Here is an 18,963-nt window from a genome sequence, read left to right on the forward strand (position 1 = left end):
GGACATGAGAATCAAAGGTGCTTTCTCTGCAAAACAGAAATCAGGGGGTGTTCTTTATATTTGGAAGACTCACTTATTAACCTAGTACCAAAAAAGTAGCTCCACAAATGGTTAGAAAACAAGATACAAGAAACAACAACAGAAACATCAACTTGCTATCCACTCCATTAGAAGCAAAAAGATATCTCCTCCAAGATCATTCCCAAAAAAATAATGTAAATTTCTACTGTCTTTTCCAAACATTTAGTTCAAATGGAAGTAGTAATTCACAGCTCAAAGAACTGCTGAAGTTCAGGATTTTATAATGTACATTTTGCTTGGGATTTAAACATACAGCCAGTAAATAAGTTGAACAACTTCTGAAACATCCACTTTTCATTCAGAACAGAAGTGCAAGAGTATGCACTTCTTAATGTGCATCTGGGAAAAAGCCAGCAAGAGGTGTGAAAGACAAGTCACAAAATACAGTAATTGCCATCTACTATATTTCCAAGTTGATTGTTACTGACCTATAATAATCAGGATGAGATTTAAATGTATACAGTTTTCTTACAATTTTCAACATGAACAGTCCAAATGTCATTGATTTTTATATGAATGTAGTTCTTCGTCACTATACCTATCATCCATAATATCTGTAAGGTCTGTTACTAGAATCTAATGATTTATACCATGAAATCCTCTCATGGCAGCAATATGCTGAAAAGATGTTAGATAAAATCCTGAATTCTTTATTTAAGTTATAAAAGTTTGTGGCAGTCTGAGTAAGACACTGAAGCAGGGCCTAAGCAAGGACTTTGGATACACTCATTAATTATTTTCAGTATGTAATCATACTATTTAGGCTGTCAAAAATAGAGTAGGAGCCAAAAAGATAAATAATTGGTTCTAATGGGTCCTTTTCAGTGGCACTGCGAAAATAAGCAAAGCATGCATTGCTCAAGGGATTTCTATATATGCCTTGCAAACCATTGTTAAGGGGTACAGAGCAGCAGCTTTCCCACTGAAATGCATTCCTCCCTCAATTGAAACTCTGTCGTATGTAACAATTGAGAAAAGGAAGTGCAAAATATGGCATCCAATTGAAATTACAGATGTTGTTTTCCATATGTGATGATGTGCTGTGACATCTGCTCTTGCAGACCCCTCTTGGGACTGCTAGTGGAAAAGAATGGGTGGCAGGGAGGTCACAGATGTTCTCACATGTCACAATAATGTAAGTGAAAAATATCACCCCTTAGAGTGACAAGACTAAAATCATAGAATAATTTAAATATCATAATGACTAAAATTACTGCACGACTTGACCGCCACGTTCTGCATTAGGTTTAATTTCCAGGACAACGGCACAGGCAAAATGCACCTGGTTAATCCAAAGGATACAAAGCTGCAGGTGATTAAGAGAAATCCACAGTACAGAGAAAAAAAAATCATGATCTTTATAAGACTGTAGAAGCAGCAACATAACAAAGCCCCAGAGAAACTCACACTTGAGTGTCAATATGACAAGTGAAAAATTATCACAAGCATCTGCTAGGATCACTCTTGAGATATAAGAGACCAACCACTGAACACACTTCTGCCCATCTTACTACAACACAGAGACCGAAAAGAACCACCTGAAATCTGTTCACTTGTCCAAATAGAGGCCAGCATAATTTCCATGATATCCAAGGAAAAATAAACCCAGAGACATAGCAAATACAAAGAAAAGCTATGCAAAAAATGTTTTAAAGACACCAGTACATTTCATTTTAACTAAATAGCCTCACAGCTGAATAGAGTCATTATCCAGCAGTTGTTATGGTAATAAAGCTTTCTGTTGCATCTCTATTCCAGTGCATTTCCACCTACCCATTCAAGGTATTTTGGAGGCACTACCACCAAAATCATGTCTCTAACTTTTACATTACATTTTAAGAGCTTCTTACAAAACACCCCAAAGATGTACCATGGCTGTTCTCAGGCCTCCTTTCAAATGTTCCTTCCATTCCAGAAATCAGCTTTTCCATTTTGTGTCCTGGAGAAAAATTCTTAGTCTTGCGTTTCTGAAGGTGAACTTTGTCTAAAAACAAAATGCAGGACTTTTATAGATAAGAAGAGTAGGGGATGTTATGTAGCTTTTGCATATTTGCCAAACAATTAAGTTATCCTTCATGAGGAAGGAGGGTCCAAGAACAAGCTTTTAAGAACAAAGTTTCTTAAAATCGCAGGCCAGATTAATTCCTAACATTGTTTCACTTACAATGGTGGAAATACTCTATGAATGAAGATTTTGTAAAGGAATACCTCTTGCAACAAAACCAAATTGTACTGGCAGCATTTCAGGATGGGAACTTACATTAGAAACAAAGGATGGAGCAGGGGGGACTCCCACCTAGGGAGCAGGAAACCAGAGAGCAGCAGATAATGGTTCCTTTCCATTAACACTCTGAGTAAGCGTGTTAACCCCATAATGACCACGTCAGCGCAGACAGATTTTTCTCTCAGAAGGCTGGCTTGGCACAAACTGCCCCCACCTCCCCGTCCATGGATGGGAGTATTGCTGTTCCACTATTTGGCTCTGGTGTTCCACTGAAGACAGATATAATTAAGTAAGGATTTCCTTATTTTAGTTAAGTTCAAATTGCCTGACAATGCATGAATTAAATTCACTCAATCCATTTCATAAACTGCCCTCTGTAAACCACTAATATTTCCACATCGTTATACGCTGCGTTCAGTAATCTGACTGCCTTGGGAATATTTGTTTTTCCAGAACTTGTGGCCAAGGTACATAAGATTAGATCAGACACAGCTTGTCTAAGAACGCTGTTATGTGGGTGTACAGTATATTTTCTAGTTTTGAGTTACAGGTAGAAGTTCTCTTTCAAACTTTTCCAGCCAGGGGTGCGAGCTAAGTTATCTGAAGTTGCCTGTTGCAGCATTTGGCAGTTTTCGCTTTGCTTTGCTGTTGGCCCTCTAATACTGGAGGATCAACACGGGAAATATTTGTATTGCATGCCTGGCTGGCTGCATGCCTGATCCATACCTCAGCAAAACTTGTGATATTTTATAGGTCCTCGCAGTGACAGAACACAGGTCTCTCTGGGATTCACGCTCTTCTGCTGGGATTTTCTCACCATTCTGCATGTTAACATGAACCAACAGCTGGGTTTAAGAGATCTGATATAAATAGTAACATCACGCTGCGAGCGAGCTTCTTGGAAAGTAAAGAAAATATGTTATTTAATGCACTCTGACATTTGCCTTTCTTCCCCTTATTCCTAAACTGCATTTCTGTAAACAGCCATAATGACAAACGCAAAGAAGCTGATTTCTTCACATAGACATAACAAGTGCTGCCTTGAGCCCAGGAGATGATATCCAGAACCACTCACCTCTTTAGCCAGACAGCTGGTGAATTCTGCACAGTAGGAAAAGGAGTCAGAGCGCGGATGGAAATTCTTGCTTCCAACAGCATTCAGGATTACAACCTTTGGTATTTTATTTTCATGGTTGTTCTATGTTGCTTCAGAAACTTCCTGCTTTTGCCATATCTTTCCATTCATTAAAATTTCAGCTTGCAATTAAACATTCTGACATAACATAGCTGAGATTTTTTGGCAGCAGCCTTAACCAGAGATTTTTCAGAGTTTCCTGCAGACGGCTTTAAATTTTCATATCCTCGTGAACGCTTGCCACCTTCCTTTAATAACTTGAAAAAATAAACCTCTCTTAGGAACTTCATTGTTTCTGTATTTCCCCAGCGCTCATTTACCTCTTTTAGAAATGTGTCATGCACATGTATATTTATAGAGAGCAAAGTGTACATATGCACAGTATAGTTTGACATCTTATAGAGAACACACAGATTGCTTAGGAGATCTAAAGAAAAATAGTTATGTTCAATATTTTCATTCTTAAAATGTACGTTTCTCTTCTGATGGCACTGTCTTATTTCACCTCTCTTAAAAACCCAATCATATTTAGTATGTTATTCAAAAACTGCAGCCCTTCATCTGTTAATAATTTTGTAGCTTTATACATACTATGACTGTCATATATTACAACACTAAACTATTTTTATGCAACAAAGTATTTCTTAGGACAGATCTTGCCCAAAGAACTAGAAATCACTTAGAATTATTTTAAAGTTATTTGTCTTTTTAAGGTGTAGAATATATTTGGAGACCTGTTAAAACACTGCTTGCTGTTATCTCTAATATAGACTTGAAATTGATTTTAAAGGGGGTCTTTTTAATGTTCAAACTGACCTTAAAGTCTTTTGTCTTCTAACATTACCTGGCAAATAAATTCTTAAAGGGATATTATCAATTTAAGAACTATGCTTTAGTCTGGAAAATTTTCCAAGAGATTAAAGAAAAAATGTCTCATTTTTTTCTCTAAGTTTAATTTCTATATTTGACAGCAGTATGTGTGGTCAATATCCCATGCTGTTAGGAAACAAAAGGGACAGAAATAGATATAGGAGACCATAATACCTGAAAAGTCTTTGAACTACTTTTTAAAGTAGATCTGAAGTTGACGGCGCCTCTTCAAGTGACAAAAGACTCCTGGAACTCTTAAAAGCCAGATAAGTTGGTCCTGACTTGTGCACAGCACCCTCAGCTCCCACTGCGATCAGCTAGCACTGCTCTTAAGATGTAAATTTAAGCGTTATTTTCCCTGCATTTTATCTGCTTCACTGTAAACTCCACTGACCAAATTGCTCATAGAGAAAAGCACGTTTTATTGCCTTGATGTTGTAAGCTTCATGTACAGAACCCACAATGACTCTGCATGATCTGTTGTAATGTACAAAGCATCACAAAGAAACTTTTAAAGTAGCTAACTTAGGAAATAAAGCTTAATTCTTAAACTTGGGTAGTTTACAAGGTGCATTTTGAATCTCTGATAATGGCATCCGGACTCCTCAGTACAAATTGGTGTGTTTCCCATTGATTTCTTTGGGGGTACATTTAGGATGATTGGTCTGTGTCCCACAGGATAAATATCAGACATCAGCTTCCTTGCTCCCTCTGGCCCTCTCAGGTAAAGGCAAAAATGCTTTAGTTTAGAAAACAAGAATTGACCAAGAGTGTCAGTGTGGATCAACTGTTATGTATTTCCAAGTTCTGTGTCTGAACAGGCATTTGTTAAGGGGTTTATGGTTTTCTTGGCTGTGATTTAGGATTATCGCATACTTTCTCAGCCCTTTACTAAAAATATGCTGAGTTCTAACCATGAAACATGGCAGCACATTTGTTGCAGTCTCTGAGGATGGTTTCTGATCTGTCAAACGGTTTCAAAGACAAACTGGCACTGAGACAACTCACCTGTTTCCCATGGTTACTTGATGATAAAATACTTCACAGACCCCACCTTTGCATCTAGGACAAGTGTTTGGAGACGGAGCTCCGACACACATGCAAACAGGTCACCTCGCGCTGAAATGCCATTTCATTTCCAAGCCAAGCCAGCTGGTTTTGGACAGAAAGTTCTTTTCTACTTGCGTGGGCAAACGTTATCGCCTTCCCATCCTTTTTCTCTTGCTGTCACATTACTGCAGAGGTGGCGGTGGCTGATAGCAGAGTGAGAAGCAGTGTTCAAAATGTGTCCGTGTTAGTCGAGATAATAATGTCTGGTCCTGCAAGTCCACGTGATCTCACATAACCTAATCAAATATATTTCCTTTCATTATATGCAAGTAGAGAAAGATTAACTGAGAATGAGTTCAAGTTATTGAATAAAAAGGAAAAGCACCCGAAGATTTTGTGTTTGATCCTGTGTTTCTTTGGCCCCAGTCATAGTTTGAAAGGGTCCAGACTCATCCTGGATTTGGAACTTTTCTATCTCTAGTTTCAGTTTAACAAATCCTGTAGTGTTCCTCGTTGGAAAGAGGCAAATTTCTTCTTAGCTCTCCCACAGGGTGGAGTACAAAAACCTAGTGTTATCTGGGGGAAAAGCTGAAACTTTGGCATTGTTGGTCTTGGAGTTTGTTTTTAAAGAAAGCTGCAAGTTCATCTTTACATTAGACTCTACAATGAAGGATCTTCAAACTTCTCCATAGAATACTGCTCTGTATAGTCAATGGAAAGTCTCTCATTAATTCAATGATTTGACCTGCAAAACTGCACTACCTAAGCAAGGAGTAGAATATGCAACAGGTATGGTTTAACTGGTGTTAAGTGGTTTAAATCTGTCTCATTACACTTTAGCCAAGCTGAACTGTTCTACAGGAGGTTAAAACCACGACTGCAATGGAAGCCAGGCTCTGAGCTTACCATGCCTTAGCTACACCTTCCATCTGGTAAAAGAGGAGGAGGCTGCCTCAAATCACCCCGCATTTCATGCAGGTATGCATATGGAAAAAGCTGACACATAAAGGCTTGTTATCCCCACGCTAATTTGTCCATGTGTCCATATCCACAGTTACACTTGTTTATGTAACACCAGTTTAAAATGATACTTTCAGGGTAAGAATATATGAATGAGTGATCTCATTCACGTACCAACACACTCGACAACTTACCACGCATCGGCCGAGCCACAGTAATTGACCATGTGTGTTTGCTCCTCGCCTGTGGCCATCTCGGATGGAAGAAACCAGTTTAGACTTTTCTTTTTCTTGGCCCTGAGGTTAGGCTGACACATGGAAGCTCAGGTTTGCTGTGGGCTAAAGGAAAGCATGCTGCAGTTACCATGCTGCAGGTGATGTGCGGTAACTCATTAAGTTGCTGGAACCAGACAGCGTGCCTGAGCTGTGGGTTAAAATGGGATAATTGAAGGCATAAATCAGGTGTTAGTTCAGTGCAAGTCAATTAGGAATGGGTTTAAAGTAAATTGACACAAATCACTCTTAGTCCAGAATAAAAGTGGCTACCCAGCACTAGCTTAACTAAATCCAATACGGCTTAATCTAACATATATGGAAAGACTTTCAACTAGCCATTAAAAGCCAAAAATCTTATGTGCATTGCCTAGGGCTTGTGCATTCACTTCAAGCAACAAATACCATTGGACATATAAATGAAAGTGAGCCAAATTCACAGCTATCTCTGCAGATTTTATAGTGTGGAGAGAGGGACAGAGGTAGCTGTGAAAGCAGCAATGCATTCTCTGGCTCTCATACCAGATTGAGTACACTCCCTTTTCAGTTGTGAACTGCTGAAGGTAAGAATGGATGATCTGCGCTGCCTCAGAAATGTGCACTCCGCCATCATTTAGTAACAAGTATGAAACAATGCTAACATGATCCCCATAAAGGTTGATCATGAGCAAACATGAAACAGCTGGGTTTGTTTTCATTCTTTGAGCCTCATGAAAAGTATTAAGGATCAGAAGATTATATAGATACTGAAAAGTAAATCTAGGTTTCATGAATTTTAATAAACGAAGTGTTATTAGTAATTCAATCTAGCAGAAAAATCCCTAATGAATAAAAAGCAAATAAAGCTTGATTTTCTCAAATGGTTTCACCTCTCGTCTCTAGAAACTGTTACTGAAATTAGGGAAGCATAGTTGGGATTAGTCATATAGGGACCATTTTTTAAATCCTTTACCAATGGGAGATTGACTTGAATGAAGGAATTTGGCCCCCTAGTTTGCATTTCCTGGCTGAGTTATCTCTTCTAAGAAATTCTTTTATGGGCAATGTCCGTGGGAAACTAGTCTGAATTCTTTGTGTTATGTGAGATTTTAGAAGACTCTGTTATGGATCAGCATCCCACTAGGGAGGATACAAGATGCATATGCACAATAATATGTCAGCCTTGCCCCTACAACATACTACACAGTCCTAGCAGCAGGCTGTGCCTCACATTTATTCCTGTGTGGCTGTTGAGAACCAGTAAGGAGTCGTCCTGCAGCCTGTGGGAAGAAATGCAGCCCTTCCTCGTGGTGGTTACTTGGCTCATCCATCCATGGTAAAAACACATTGTCCTCCCCACTGTGCTGCAAGTGCCCTTTGCCATGGCATGAATTTTGTTCACTGTTTTTTCCCCCTCACTCCAAACACACGCTGCACAGTTGCAGCAGACCACACATTTTGAACACAGGAAAAAAACAAGGATATTATCAGAATAATTGAGTGTTGGAAAGAGAGTTGCCTCCAGCACTTTGTCCAGATTAGAATCTCAATCAGTACCATTATCTGGAAAGTATCTGCAGTGACACGTGCACACTATGCATCTCAGTCAGCAATTTGGCCTATAGCATTTGCAGAAGCTTTAGTAATTTCTTTAATGACCCTTACAAGTCCTCCATTTATTCAAAAGCTGAAATGCTAGTCTATGCGGGACAGAAACTTCTAAACCAGCAGATTGAAGTACTCCATGTAAATTGAGCAATTTCTGTGAACACATGTCGACTAAACCAGAGCTGCCAATCAGCCAAGCTGCTGCTCTGTGACAACAAACATCTGAGGTACTGGAGCTTGAAGTTAATCGAAGTTATTTATTTTATCATGCAGAACTAAGCCATCAGCCATTGCTCTCCCAGACACGGTTTTCATCTTTCCTCTCAACCAGAGTATACATGCTTCCTTCAGAAAAAATGTTATGTACTTAGCCTTAATATTAACCTTAAAATTCAGCTATTACAGTTTATGTTTATTCTGCCTCTAGTACCAAATTATGCACGCAAGCGTTATTTGGGGATCGCTGAAGGAAGAAAACCTAAACCACAGCTATTGTTAATTCAAGATCAAGCACTTTTGTTTGTATCAAAATGAAGTAACCACGAACATAAGAACTGTAGCTAATGCTGTTTTCCTCTCATCATGTTAGAGATCTGAAAGGTTCCTTCAGAGGATTATTATTTAAGAAGTGGTTCAATGGAAGAGAAACTTGTACACTACAAGAGTCAGAACTGAGGGAAATAGCAATAGCACATAAAGCAAAGTACCATTTCCATACCCTACCACCAGTTGATTCTTTTTCTTCTGGTGCACATTTTACCCCTCCATTATCAAAAGTAAAATTATCCTTTAGTTAGATTGCTACAAATTTGGGCCAGTTCCACTGACTGTTGATAGTTATTGCCTCCAAATGCCCTGGGGATGCCTGTTCCATACTGCACGCTCTGTGTGCCTCCTTCCCAACAATGTATAGCTGATCCCTTTCTTCATGCCAGCTTGCTCGTGAGCCATGTGGCTGTTTAACGGTTCCAACTTCCTTCTGCGTCCTGAAGATTTTGGCTCGAGTCTTGCTTGTTTGCCATGAGAAGGTTCCAAAATAAGAAACACATTCACTCTGGCTCCTTTCTCTTCGCATGGTTACATTTAGTCTTTCTTTTAGTGCTTTCTTCTCATCTCAAGGCTGGGAGTATACGCTGTCTTTTTGCTTATGGAAAATATAATTTATGTACTGTCCCAAAGATTTGCTCTTATTTGAGCTTTTCTCAACCAAACTGACTTTATAGCCTATAGCTTTAGGTGCATCTGATGATTCCCTTTTTTCCCCTTGTTGTTTTGGCTCGTTAGTTTTAGCACTGCACAGCACATTTCAAAAGGCATCTTTCCTGTGGGCTCTGTTTACTCGTTAATGTGGCTGAGTGTCATCTGAACTCTTGGGTGACAGCTCGCCTTGCTTTAAATTGTGGCATTCCCATGTATGATTTATTGTATCTGAAGGAAAGCACAGTTGCATCTGTAGGAAAGTGAAGAAGAGCCATGGGAAAAGGGGAGTTGTCAGAGTTGTGGCTGTGAGGGGACTGGGGAGCTTGACATTTAGGTTCCTGCACAAGATGTAATTTCCAGCTGAACAGCTCAGGCTCTTACACAGCTTCACTTTGGCCCCAGCTGTGTGCTAAGTGCAACCGACATCTCTCTTAAAAGCTGCTCACAGCAACCTGACTTGATGTGACTGCTTTGTTTTCAGTAAAAGGCAGAGGAAAAAGTTGCTTTAGTAAAGTAACTGATAGCTCGCAAGAACTGGATTGGAATATTTCACCCAGGCCGCTCAGAAGTGAATCCAAGGAGGTGGGAAAATGACAGATGAATCTGACAGCTTGCAAATGAAGTTTTCCTGGAAACACTGCACACTGAGTCCATGTCTGTGTAGTTTCTAGTACTGAATTATTGGTACATTCCCAGTTCTTTCCAATGAATCACATTGTCCTCAGTTTAGCATTAATCAACATAGATGTATTCTCAGACAATAAGCACTATGATATGGATGTCAAAATATTTTAGGTCAGACTGTTTTCTATTTTTAGCTTATCTATTCTGTTATAGGACTAATGCCTCAAATTCAGGAAAGTCAAGTGTTACAAGATATGAGCAAAGTCCTGACTCCATGGAGGGTCAGTGAGAGTTGTGCCCTTGATCCTAGTAGGGTCAGGATTTCACCTGATGGGCATGTTTTGATTAAAGCTTCTTCCTGTTCACATTGTAGTTCTGTCCTCAGTAACTGAGGCAGTTACTGAAATTTCTGCTTTTAAAATGCTACAGATGGGGGACTATAAGAGGAGGAGGGACTCCATGTGTTGAGTGAAAGGCAAAAGAGGTCCCTGGTTCACTGTACCACAATACTGCCTAGTACACAGTATACTGCATTCTTCAGTTTTGCTGTGGACCCTTAATATATTTATGTATCATTCTAAGATAAGCAACACTGAATTTTGCATATGTACTTACATATAAACATACCTGCTTTCTTGTATTATACATAGCATGTGTACATAAGCACATATATATATATACACACAGCACTTCCCTCATTAACATTAAATAATAATGCATGAGGAAATTAAGCAAAGCAGTCTTCAGAATTAAGACAATAAAAAATGTTGGGAAGATAAGAAAAACAGTAAAGATATCCATCCAAAGTGGAGACAGCCTTTCTTCTGAGCTAAGAGTTGGACTGCACAAACACATTATGTGCTTGTCCACTTTCATGGTTCAGAATTCAGTGTGGTCAATCAGGTGTCACATTATAAAGCTCCTGCCAAAACTCACAGAGCCAGTGAAGACTGAATTCAAACCCTCCCTGTCCATAACGAGTGACTGCTATTCAAAACAGAAGAGAAAGTCTGGGTTTCTACAACAGGGGTAGCCAACTGGAGGCCCACAGAATGTGGACCAAGGCCACAAGGCAGTTTTCTTTGGCTATGGAGAGGCTGGCTGGTTCCGAGGCCAAGCACATGGTGCTGCTCTCTGTGCTTGGGGCAGGATGCACAGTCAGTTGTGTCGGCCTGAGCTCCACGGGGTCAGCTTACCTGCCCTGACTGATAATAACACATGGTTTTCCAAATCCTATGCAAGTTGGCTGTCCTTACAGAATCATATAATCACATAATAGTTTGGGTTGAAGGGACCTTCCCAGCTCCCCCAGTGCCACCCCTGCCAGGAGCAGGGACATCTTCACCAGCTCAGGTTGCTCAGAGCCCCGTCCAGCCTGGCCTGGGATGTCTCCAGGGATGGGGCATCCACCACCTCTCTGGGTAACCTGGGCCAGGCTCTCACCAACCTCAGTGTCAAAAATTTCTTCATTAAATCTAGTCTAAATCCACCTTCTTTTAGTTTAAAACCACCACCCCTTGTCCTATCACAACAGGTCCTGCTAAAAAGTCCATCCCCATCTTTCTTACAGGCCTCTTTTAAGTATGGAAAGGCCACAATAAAGTCTCCCTGGAGCTGCTCCAGGCTGAACAACCCCAATTCTCTCAGCCTTGTCTACATGTTTTCCTGCATGCAGATGAAAACTTGCTTTACTTGTGGTCTGAGCTGGCCAGAGCCCTGAACCCAACCTAATATCCTGCTTTTCAGCAAGCCATAGTAACTTGGGCATGTAGCACATCAGCTGCAGCTACATGGTTTCTGGTTCTCTTGGACTGCAGCCAGAGTAAGCTCCTATCTGCCTTCAAAAGACCATGTAGACATCGCTCACGTAGCTGCTAGGCAGAAGACCTATGAAAGGAGTGGAAAAATACTGCTCCTGCACAGTGGAAATCAGGAGCATGTCTTGTGCTTTACAATCTCTCAGTGCCTTTTCCACGTCCTGGGGATCTTTACTCGGTGATGAAGACTGCAGAGTCTGACAAGTTAGGCCTAAAATTCAGCAAGTTCTGCCTTTGCCAGCGTATGCCAAACATATAAATGCCCACGCAGCAGATCGCAAACGACCTGCCTACTTGAGATTCGATCACTCTCAAAACCCTGCCTAATTTCTTGTATTAAGTTTCCTGATCATTCCTATCATTCCTTTTTAAACTGCCCCATTGATTTAGTAGCATCTTTAAAAAGAGCATTAAAATTATTCCCCCTCTGCAGCTCTGTTCCGGTTCATTAATTACATCACATTACCAACATAAAACTTGTAAAGGGATAGAAAATTGCAGCACTGACTTGCAATTGCTGTCACATTTTGTGATCCCGGAGTTGGGGACTGCGGGTACTCTGCAGTTACGGCCCCTGCCCTCAACTCTCACTGCACAAACACACTTGGACTCCTTCGCTGCTTTGAAAAGAATTACAGCAACACATTGTGTATTAAGGCTCTTTACAGTTCACTTGTAAGAAATCTCAAGCTGTAACAATCTGAGTGTGGATCAGCTTTTAGGGTAATTTTGGATTCTTTTTAGACATTTTCTTTCTCTGCTGTCAGAGAAAGAAAAAGCACGTGGCCCTCTTGTTCCCTTCTCCAGCCACGCAGAATGACTCCCTGTGCACAAAAGCAATAAAAAATATATATATTTTGGTTTAGAAATGTGCAGATACTGCAGAATAAGTGATGACTCTCCTCATCTGTTAAGCATTAGGACCTGCACAGGCGATAACAAGCACCAGAACCACACCCCCACTAATTGTACTGTACTTTAATTCACAGTGGAGGTGGGTGGCAGCTCTGGAGTCTGGCTCCAAGGACTCTGAGCCTCCTTGGGGGAGCACCTGAGCCTTGACCCTGCAGTGCAAGGAGCACAAACAGGTATTGAAGGCTCTGGTGGAACAGCTGGGCTGTAGGAGCCGAACTGCTGCTCCACATCCAGCCCATGCACCAGGGATCCTCTGCAGCAACACCAGCCGATCAGGCTGCGCTTGCCAGGGTTCCTTTGCCTCTCACTTCAGTTTTCCACGGTCTCCAGCTTATTTTCCTTTTACATCTCACTCTCTAAGCAGGGAGCTTGTTGAGTATCAATTGATTCCTCAGTCTTAGCAGAAAGGGAGCAGCGAAGCGATCATCTTCCCAGTGAGTCAGTGCTTCTTGCTGGAGGACGTGTGACTCACGAGTCCCCCCACGGTCTGCCTCCCTCCCCCGGTGCTGTGCCTCACCTCCAGCCTCTCCTATTCCAATCCATCTTTACAACAATCCTCCTTATTCATTACTCCTTCCTGTCAGTACCCTCTTTGCTGTAATAAGGTTGAGGACAGGGAAAACGTAACGGTAGTCTTCATATTAGAAAAAAGTGCTATTCATTCTCACCACTCAAGTATGTGTCTTCTGGCCTCTCTGGACACGCACACAAACCTGTCTGCAAAGTGACTGTGGAGTGAGGCCTATTATAAACAGCAATTCCTTGCTCTAATACATTTGTTCTGGGCCACAGGTAAGATCCCAGCGTTCTTCAGCTTCCCCTTCACTCCATTATTATGCCTTCTCAGGGGTATTTCTGTTAAGAAACCACTCCACTAAGTTGTTATGAACCAGGATTAAGGAGAAGCAGTAACTGCTGATTGAACCAAGAGAAGAATCAATGAGCCATTGTTAGAAATCAAGGAACAGAATACTCTTCCCCCCATCAGTTCCAGTGCAATGGTGTTCACTCTCTGCTTCCTGACTTCTACAGAGGCCTAGTTATTCTCATCTGATCCCACCGGGCTAATTTTCTTCCCAGAAACAAAGTACTGGCTGCTCAGGATCACACCAGGAAGCAAAAACAGCACCTGGATTTTATGCCATTGGAAGGACAGCCAGCAGTAATGTAGAAATGGTGACAGGAGAAGTTAGTGGCCTTATAAAGGGAAGAAAGTCGCGGCAGGGGGGTGTTACCTTTTGGGACTGGCAAAAAATAACAGGATACAATTTCTGGAAATACAGGCTTGTAGATTAGTGCTGGGTGTCAGATTTGCAACACAAATGTGTCAACCACTTTGCAGTGGGGTCTTTAATGGCTGGGCTTTTCTGGAAAGAGGTCTAGAGAGAGTTCAGGCTCTACCTGGGGACTCCAGGTGTGACTGCTGCACAGACACTAAGTGCAGCATTGGCTCAGTAATCAAGTGATCTCTCCTCAGGGAGGAACCTGCCCTGGCTCAGCCCACACTGTGTTTTACCTGAAAAACAGGCAGTTCAGCATCCAGTGCTCTTCAGAACATAATCTCTCTTGCTAGCAATAATGACGCGTTGCCATCATTAAGAGCAAAACTTGACATTAGCCAGCCAGGCCTTGTTTCTCTAGAAAATCATCAGAAACCAGCTAAAAAACAAAACCGCAGCACATTTGTAAGACTTTGCAGCGAGACTTTGCAACAGCACAAGCTGAACTGCTCATGCCAGTTCCAGCACGTACCCCAGCGGCAGCCAGGACTGCCCCCGCTGGTGGGGGATCCATAAGAGGCCCAAAGCCACAAGATCAGCTCATCCAGTCCCAAGGAGAGGGCAAGGCCAAGGCGCCCGGTGGACAGAATGATTCAGAGAAAATTCCTCCACTTTTTAGAACTGCCCCTGCCCAATGGAAATGCCAAATTGGTAGCAATTCTGCTTGCTTCTGTCTTGCAGCGAAATCTTTTGCCTGGAGCTGATGGGGATTAGCTAGTTACAGGGCAACACGCATGACACATCTCTGCCACAGCTTGAGCGAACAGAGAGCACTCCTTGGGGCAATCCCTGCCTCTCCCTCAATCTTGTACAACGCCACACACACAAAATAAGGCACAGTATAAATAGGTGTTGTCTCCCTCCTGGTCTCAAATGGAAGCAATTTAAAAGAGAAGCCTTTCTTACAGGGAAGAGCGGAAAGCCGGTGTTTTGAAGCCACTTTCTTCTCACTTGTTAACATTAAGCCCAGCCTTCCGCTCATAAATAATGCATATGGCCTCTTTTTTCCTCAATTACACAGCAGTGTCAGATTCCTCACTCTGCCTTCCCAGAGTCACTCTCTGTCTCTTCTGGAGCCAGCAAGGCCCACTTGGATGTCTGCAACAGCCACAGACCCATTAGCCTTGAAGAGGATCCTTTCCACACACCAGTTAAAAAACACACAACACCTTTGTCTTGGAGTTTTGCTAATTATCCCTTGCTGGACTGAAATGCGGGGTGACAATGTGTTCACAGTAAATAGGTTCTGCCTTATCTCAGCATTTGTGGCTCAGATTCTGAAGATGCTCCAAGATGCAAAGATGAGCAGGGCAAGAGGGTCGGTGTGTACCTCATGAGCTGGAGTGCACACAGAGCCGAGAGGAGAGGAATTGAGACAATGTTGCTGTGGGCCTAGAAGGAAGACAGGAAAATCATGGGGAATTCAGTTTGTCAGGGAAGTCGAAGATGGGAAAACAAAAGAAAACAACCCCTCTTCCTTTCCTGCCCACCATCTTTTCTGATTAAACTTAACTTGTTGAGATGAGAAGCCAAGATTTCTGCTCTGCTATCAACAGCTTGCTGTCTATAGATACTGACTCATTACAGGGAGGCTGCTTGCTTTTATGCCTTAAACTAGGCAGCCAGAAAATGTTACTGAAGCATTGCATGCTATAGATTGACAACATTTAAAACCTAGATGGCCAAGCTACTGATATAATTTCCATACTCATTAACCAAGACATCTCCAGTTCTTCCCTACAGCATTCTGTCAGATTCAGCAGGACCAAGAACCTGTCTTAGCTGCCAGAAGTAATTTCTTTACTCCTCCACAGATTGGCATTGCCTGAATGTACTCTTACCCCTCAGAGCAGGGGTTTACAGAAATCTCTTTCCCGTTTCCCAGCTGTGCATCTTGCCTTCCCTGTGCACACAGACGGTCTATTCGCCGTCCGCAGCATTGCCTGTCTCACTGGCGAGCTGCCTGTTCACAAGCTGCTCCAGCAATTGCCCTTGAGCAGAAGCCAGTGCCAAGTCCCCTCGCAGGAGTTCATGCTCTGTGGTAGCACTAACACGATCTCACTGGATGGCTGTGCCGCGCACACTGCTGACAACGACCTCCTGGGGACCCCAGGTTTGCTGATGGCAACAAGCTCCTGAGTGTTTTCCAGGCTGATATTTGCTGGGTTGTATTGTCACAGCTGTCTCAAAGACCAGCAGTCTGTCAACAGCAGAGCTGGGCTTACAAATGCAGTGTGACACAGGAATCTAGGACTCTTGCAGTTCTTGGTATGCAAGACTGTTTCCCACATGATGTGACACTTGGAGAACAAGCACGGCCACAGAGACAAAAGGTGGGTGCTGGGCTGGGCCAGGAAACCTTACGTGGGCATTTTGCAAGGGAAGAAGTTTAACTGGTGGGTGTTAAAAGGGTGAGCGACAGCATTTCCAGATAACTTCTCTTACAAGGAGAGTAACTTTACCCACTAATAAATCCCACCTGTGGATGGGGAGCAGCTTCCCAGGCTCCTGCACGCAGCCAGGTGAATGCCATCAGAGCTTCTTGGCTGAAAAACAAACCATATTGACTGAGAAAGAAAAGAAAGGAAGAAAAATCACTGTACTATCAGCCTAGGGTATTCACTTGTAAAAGGGCACAACTCAATTCTGGTCCTGGCAGTGCAAACGTGTGATTATTGCTACCAAGTACAACAGCGTCAACAGGAAAAAAATGTTCTCACTCACCTTGTATCTCTCGGGAGAACAAATCACGCCGCCTGTCAGGTCAGCATCGCCACGACACGCACGCCAGGCTGTTGGGATGGCGGAGGTGAAGCTCTCGCTAGCGCTGTGCTGCCTCACAAGGCATGTTCCCTGGCATAAAAGGAGCAATGTATTAACGGCACACACCACGTACCATTGATAACCGCCGGCCGTCCCCACACAGGCACATTGTAGGTCGAATTACTTCTGCCGGTGCCAGCGTACTCTGCTCATGTTCAACAGGAAATTGTAAAAAAAGATGCTTTGCTTTACATTCTAAAGCTGGAAGAATTAAGATACATGTACATCTTAAAAATTTTGCTTAAAATACAAAACCGGTCCAAATGCTTCAGATTGAAGCTGCTGAAAGGAACAAAGAAGAAGTCTTTCTGACAGACTCAGAACCCAGTCAGGAACAATGGGGCTTAGATTTAAAACACAACCCAGAACTGAGTTCTTGCAGTTCCTGGAAAATATGAGTACTGGACTGGTGCATTTTTTTATTCACTATTATTATCTCCCATAGACATTCATCCTGATCTCAACATCTTTATTGTCCGCATAGAGCAAGTTTCCTTTCAAACAGAAATGAATGTTCCAGTAAATTTCCTTAGACAAAACCATAAAAATCAAACAAAAAAAGACCCCTTTATAACTTCTTAAAAAACATACACTTCAAATCGTGATTCAAAGTGCTCCTTGTTTCAGTAAGTATAAATACTGAATTTCACAAAGAAGAAAACGCAAAAGTGAGAGAAAGAAAACTTCTATCATACATGGGTTAAAAAACAACTGCAGTCTCATTTCCAGGCTGGTTACTCTGAGATGCAAATACTAGGTAAAGTCAGTGTTGTTATTTTGCCTCAAGGACAACAGATCTTTGTCCTGAACCCTTCAGTCAATACCTATAAATATTCTGAATGTTGTCATAAAATTTTGAAAAAAACCTATCAGGGACACAAATATAAGACCTGCTTTAAAATCACAGCAGAATTAAGTTAAAAGCCACTATTCATTTCTTAGAAAAGTCAGGCAATCATTTTGCATGATATTTATCTGATGTAAAAGATCTTTTTGTCTGCATTGGTCTTAAATCGTTCTAGAGGAACTTGTGAGCAGTGGGTACAGGGAGACCAGGATTAACTTAAAGCCCTCTGCATGTCACCCTCTACCAGGGAAGTCAGACCCAGTCCCAGAAAGAGAGCAAGTGTCAGGGTAAGGACTAAGCAGGGAGCTCCAGCACTTCTGAGCCCTCCCAGCCTCATCTCTAAACGAGGCTCAATAAATCAGCCCTCCCGCAAAAATATTTTGTGACCTCTGCTGAGAGACGCAGTATAAATCCACATGAACATTTCCTTTTATTATCAGTAAATACTCTTGGATTGGTTGAAATTGTTCCTGCCACTGATATCACTGATCTCCGAAGAGATAAACATGAGCTGATTGATGACTTGTCTGCAGGATCTATTTCAACCACCCCCAGGCAGGATATTTTCCATGCGGGTAACAATAAATCTTACTATTGAATGTCATCAAATGAAAGAAAATTATAGTAAAAATAGGCACAGTTATGTATTTCTTATTATATAATATTAAGGAAGATTTTTCAAAGATTTGAGCAGCTTTCATTTGCATGCATGATTTTTTGTAATGTAATCCTTTTGCCTGCTTTTAATATATATATTTTTAAAAGCCTTTTACAGTCAAGCAATGTAAAGAGACTATCTCCTCAAAATAGCCTGTTGTGCAGTCAGGTCTGGAAGGCAAGTTTCTCATCACAAGTGAGACTGAATAAGAACAATGTCCATTCTCAACAGATACCAGGGCTGCCTTTTACTACCACTTTTCATGTGATATTTTCAGGTATCACTAGTACCGTTTGGTACATTTTATTTGCAAAGGAACCAAATGGCATCCTTTCTTGTCAGTGAATAGAAAAGGTTTGAGGGGAAAGCTGTCACTCACGCTTATTGCTCCCAATTCTCTTCTAAAAATGATTGTAGAGTTCCAGGGAAAACTTGTACCTTCATAATGAGAACAGCATTGAAAATGCTCATGCCACCTTATTTGTGCCAAGCTCAGAAATAAAGATCTAAGCAACTTTCTAGGATCTGTTACATATAATAAAGCCAATGCTTTGTACCAGGGAGGCTGTGCTGCAGAGGAAGGAAAATGTGCAAATCCAAATCTCACATTCAAGATGTAA

The 18,963-nt window shown here is 41.7% G+C and overlaps 1 long non-coding RNA gene across 1 annotated transcript; it reads right to left on the minus strand.

Annotated features, from left to right (window-relative positions):
- Positions 1-37: 37 nt before the first annotated feature.
- On the minus strand, positions 38-16,863 carry LOC136107087 (uncharacterized). The gene is made up of 4 exons (XR_011741056.1): positions 16,740-16,863; positions 16,495-16,561; positions 3,032-6,658; positions 38-2,065 (listed from the first exon to the last, which is right to left on the minus strand). It is a non-coding gene; the product is annotated as an uncharacterized lncRNA (long non-coding RNA).
- Positions 16,864-18,963: the final 2,100 nt, after the last annotated feature.

Source organism: Patagioenas fasciata, chromosome 12 (genome assembly GCF_037038585.1).
Source record: "Patagioenas fasciata isolate bPatFas1 chromosome 12, bPatFas1.hap1, whole genome shotgun sequence".
Taxonomy (NCBI): domain Eukaryota; kingdom Metazoa; phylum Chordata; class Aves; order Columbiformes; family Columbidae; genus Patagioenas; species Patagioenas fasciata.